This window comes from Nicrophorus vespilloides, unplaced genomic scaffold (genome assembly GCF_001412225.1).
Source record: "Nicrophorus vespilloides isolate i.1.1-1 unplaced genomic scaffold, Nicve_v1.0, whole genome shotgun sequence".
NCBI classification, from domain to species: Eukaryota; Metazoa; Arthropoda; class Insecta; order Coleoptera; family Silphidae; genus Nicrophorus; species Nicrophorus vespilloides.
Genome location: NW_017096116.1, coordinates 42,514 through 48,217, shown reverse-complemented (window position 1 = coordinate 48,217; position 5,704 = coordinate 42,514).

The following is a 5,704-nucleotide window of genomic DNA, read 5'->3' as shown; positions in this document are numbered from 1 at the left end:
ATGTAAAAACTAGATTATTTGAAGAATATTATAAGATTATAAAAGCATTTGAAAATGCATTTATTAATAAAGACAATTCACTTTGAAAATTTAGTTAATTACCTTAAATAAATTGAAAATTTTGTGTTTACTTATTAATGAATATTTCAAAAAAAATAACTAAAAACCGCCAACGCATTAAAGCTTAATAACTTTCTTATTAATTGACAAATATTGATGTATTTCATAACAAACGAAAGCGTAAGAATCATTCTTTAGAACTGTAAACTAAAATTTTCTAATGCATTTGAATATAACCATTTATTTAACTATTTACAATTTGCTGCAGTACCATCACGTTTTTTTTTTAAATTAATCGATTACCGCTCATGCTAATACGCTAATTAAATACAAAACTATAACATTTCCAATCAGCTAAATCTAATTAATTATGTATTAATGAACATATGTGATTAGCTTTGACGCAAATATTGATACATAAGCGTGCAATGATAATGAGTGTACGAAGTGAGCTTAAGTCGTAATTGATTTTGATCTTATGCACATGTTTCTCTTTATAATGGGTGTACGTAATGCGAAAGTAAATGTACGTATGTGCGAGGATTACACTGTATATATTTATATCTCGGGAATAATCGATTTCGAGCAGATAAATCCACGAGATTGAGCGTGCATTACGATGGGAACGCTGCAAAGCACCTGGGTTACTCTGGGCGCAACCCCTAAAACACGAAAGGACAATGCTAATCCGCATCCAAAAAAATTATGATTCACTGTTTAAGTTATGTAAGATTTCAGTTAATAGTTGTAGATAAGTAAATTAAATGAATTTTGATAAATTTGATCGAGCAGTTCGTGGAACGCGTGAGAAACAATCGAAGGGTGAATTCAGAGCCCACGCGGATTTGCGTAATCCTTATTGGGATTAGGTAATGAGCGGTTGCGGTTGTTTGTTGTTGTTGTTGTCTCTGCGTGAAGTGGACGAGTTTTCAAGTACGTGTTGAATGTGCGAGTGGCGAGTGTAGGATAAATAAATTAAGGATAGAGAGAGTGGTGGCGATATCATCCCACGATGGGTTTGCGCGAATCTATATTTTCCGCACAGATGGAGAGAGGCATCAGATTGACAATGGTTTAGTTTTTGAGAGGGTGAGTGTGCACTGCACACGTTGATATCTCTTTCTGTCTGTCTTTCCCGCCTCCGTCTAACTGACTATAATCTAATAGCAATATTAGATTGACACGGGATGACAATGCGCCCACTCGTGTACACTCGTGTCGTTGTCAATTAGGCACGTGGCGAGAGGGCACGAAATAGTTCCTGCAATTTTAAATCGAACAAAATACGACACCGGTTTCATTTTTTTTTCCTCCTCCTCTTCCTACTTGATCCCTTCTCTTCTTTTGTTGAATTTGCGCCCCATCCTTATCTCCGCCATCCATACATTACATATACCACTTGAATATATAGCACGCACACACGAGAAGAGGGAGAAAGAGAGATGGAACAAAGGTATGAGAGGAAAAGAGAGAGAATGGAATCCGGACCAGGAATGAATGAATGAATCAAAAAGGCATGAATAATTAAGGACCGCTCTTCCTCCTCTCTTCATCATCCACCGGCAACGATAATTTAACACCGCGTTTCCCACATTTTAAACTCGATCTGCGCTCCGGAAAACGTAATCGGATTAAATATGAAGAAGTCGGAGAAATAATTACAATTTTTTTTTTAAATTAACGATTTTTCGCTAATTACCATTACCATTCATTTCGCGACTATCAATTGTTTAGTCTTTTGTTTTACGTTTTTTTGTTTTGTTTTTAGGCAGTGAAACAATCAATCAATCAATCAATTGCTGCCGAACAGTTCCCAATTTGCGCTGTCAAATTGTTTCTGTTTTTTTTTTCGTTGCCTAAGTGATCCGAATATTTTGTTTTTGCAAATAATTGACAGTAAAATCGACACTTTCTACGATCATTTTTTTTTTTTAGTTTTTATTGCATTCGCTTTCAAAATTAATAATTTTTATTTGATTACTTAACAAATTGAAATTTATTATTGCTAATTTCAAAGACAATTTTCTATTGATATAATTGCGATGTTATGAACTTTTATAATCTTATTCGATTCCTCAATTAGTCTAATTTGAAAATATTTAAATAAATTAATAGGTTTATTAAATGCTTTTAAGAGAAATTTTTAAATAAACATAGAAATTTTAATATGATTTTTTAACTATTTTCTTCAATAATTTCCAGAGTGAATAAAAATGATATTAGAAACTTTTATAATCTTGTTCAAATCTTTAATTACTCTAATTTTTTAATATTTAAAGAAATTAATAAGTTAATTACACGTTTCTTGAGAAATTTTTAAAAAAACTTGTATGGAAATTTTAATATTAATTTTAACTAATTTCTAAATGAATTTTCTTTATGAATAATCATGTTATCGAGAACATTTATAATCTTATTCAATTCCTCAATTAGTCTAATTTGAAAATATGTAAAGAAATTAATAGGTTTATTAAACATTTTTAAGAGAAATTTTTAAATAAACATAAACTGTTTTATAGAAATTTTAATATGATTTTTTAACTATTTTCTTCAATAATTTACAGCGTGAATAAAAATGATATTAAGAACTTTTATAATCTTATTCAATTCTTTAATTACTCTAATTTTTGAATATTAAAAGAAATTAATAGGTTAATTGCACGTTTCTCGAGAAATTTTTATATAAACATAGGAAATTTTATACATTTTTTTAACAAATTTCTAAAATAATTTCCAGTGTGAATAGCTATGATATTAAAAACTTTTATAATCTTATTCAATTCTTTAATTAGTCTAATTTTTTAATATTTAAAGAAATTCATAGGTTAATTACATGTTTTTTTCGACAAATCTTTAAATAAAACTGGAGACATTTTATAAGAATTTTAATATATTTTTTTAAACTAAATTCCCAGTATGATTAATTATAATATTAAGAACTTTTATAATCTCATTCGATTCCTCAATTAGTTTAATTTGAAAATATGTAAAGAAATTAATAGGTTTATTAAACGTTTTTTCGAGAAATTTTGAAATAAACATAAAATGTTTTATAGAAATTTTAATATGATTTATAACTATTTTCTTCAATCATTTACAGCGTGAATAAAAATGATATTAGGAACTTTTACAATCTTATTCAATTCTTTAATTAGTCTATTTTTAAAATGTGTAAAGTAATGTATAATTTAATTTACTATTTCTTTACTTTTATGGTATTTTTAATATTATTTTTAACTAATTTCTAAATGAATTTTCTTTATGAATAATCATGATATCAATAACATTTATAATCTTATTCAATTCTTTAATTACTCTAATTTTTGAATATTTAAAGAAATTAATAGGTTAATTACACGTTTATCGAGAAATTTTTAAATTAACATGAATACTTTTATATTAATTTTAATTTCATTTTCAGCTAACTTTTAAAATAATCTCTAGTGTAAATAACTATGATAATAAGAACTTTTATAATCTTATTCAATTCTCTGATGAGTCTAATTTTAATATATGTAATAAAATTTATAGGTTAATTTAACATTTTTTCGAGAAATTTGTGAATTAAAATTGAGACAAAATAGCAAGTATACGGTGTAAATTGTGACGCCATCTGGCGGCGTTACAGATTGATTTGATTCGCTAGTTATTCGATACAATTTGCACGTTTTTTTTAATCTGTTTTTGGGGTGAAAAATGCAATGTTTACCGGATTTCTTTCGAGTTAGAGAAACGCATCGAGGGAGGCGAATGAGCGCAAAGTGGATAACGCAAAGGGAGAGAAGCAGTTAGTTAGGTTCCAATTGAAACGCATATGTGAAATTGATATTTGATATGCGACGAAAATTGATGGAGTGAGCGAGGGTGGGTGGTGGAATAACCTCCGGGGGGTAGTCTAAATAATATAAATTATTGTGCAGACTTCTGCTGCTGCTGCTTCTCCAATTGCCGCCGGAGCTAATAATAATCAGATTTTCTCCTCGGACCCTACAACCCCCCCAACCGGCCCATAATCAAAATCGATGCGGTCGGATCTAGTGTGACATGAAATTGGGTAGTAGTAGTAGCAGCAAGTAGGTATGTGTATGTGCACTGCATGTTTTAAGTGACGTCATGCATATGACCTTTTATGTATTCGGGGGAACCATCTGTCAGCCTAGTTAGTTAGTGAAGGGCACATCGCAAAAAAAAAAACCCTCTTCCCTTCACCTCCCCGCTACCCTTACATCATACATCCATCCGACGTAATGCCACTTGCCTCCTCTCGCCCCACCACGACGAAACAAACGAAAAAAAAAAAAGAGAAAACGTCCGCCTCCTACGGTGTCAATTTCCATTCGGACTAATAACAATCAATTTGAATTTTTATTCCATTACATCCAGAAGGCCTACACTCTCCCTTTTTTTTTATTCCGATTCGTCAATCCTCTCGCCTACTATTATTTTATTTCATAATGCTTATTAAACTAGTTTTACTATAAAAAAAGAGAAGAGTTTGTTTGTTTTTAACGATTTCATGGTCTATTTTTACCGCCGATTGAATAACGATCCTTCAATGGAAACGAACAAAACAAGAAAAAAAAACAATACGAAACGAAGAGCTGAAAATGGAGGAAATAAATTGGAACTGTAACAGAGAATGTAAAGCAAAAAAAAACACACACAAATGACGAGTGGATAATGAAAGTCGAAGTTTTAAATTCGCGGCGTTTCATTTACCGTAAAACTATTGGAAACATGTTTTTGTAAAAATTTGAAAATTGCGAAAATAAATTGAGAAATTTGAATCAAATTTGACAGCATATAACAGACAAACTAAATATTTAACAAATTTACATGTCTTCACATTTGATTTAATTATTCAATAACTAGAAATAATAATTAGATTATTTAATATAAAAATTAAAGCCAAAACTATGATCTTTAAAATGAGCCTATTAACAGGTTTGTGGTATGCGACAGTCTTTTGTTATAAGCTGTCAAATTGGGAGATACATTGAAAAAAGTATCTTCACTTTTTGTCTTATTACTCATTAAATATGCATGCTAATTAGTTTCTAAATATGACAATTAAAGATAAAATCATAGCCTTTCCAATGAATGTACTATAATAGCTGTGCTATATTTAGTTTGTCTGTTATATGCTGTCAAATTTGATTCAAATTTGTCAATTTATTTTCGCAATTTTCAAATTTTTACAAAAACAATTTTCCAATAGTTTTATTTTCATTTTCTTTTAAATTAACTCTAACTTATAGTTATTTAAATACAAAAAATGGTATTCTATTATGTAACTATTGATATAAACGTAATAAAATAAATTCTATTAATGATCACAACTTTGTTAACAAATTTACATGTCTTCACATTTGATTTAATTATTCAATAACTAGAAATAATAATTAGATTATTTAATATAAAAATTAAAGCCAAAACTATGATCTTTAACAATGAGCCTATTAACAGGTTTGTGGTATGCGACAGTCTTTTGTTATAAGCTGTCAAATTGGGAGATACATTGAAAAAAGTATCTTCACTTTTTGTCTTATTACTCATTAAATATGCATGCTAATTAGTTTCTCAAATATGACAATTAAAGATAAAATCATAGCCTTTCCAATGAATGTACTATAATAGCTGTGCT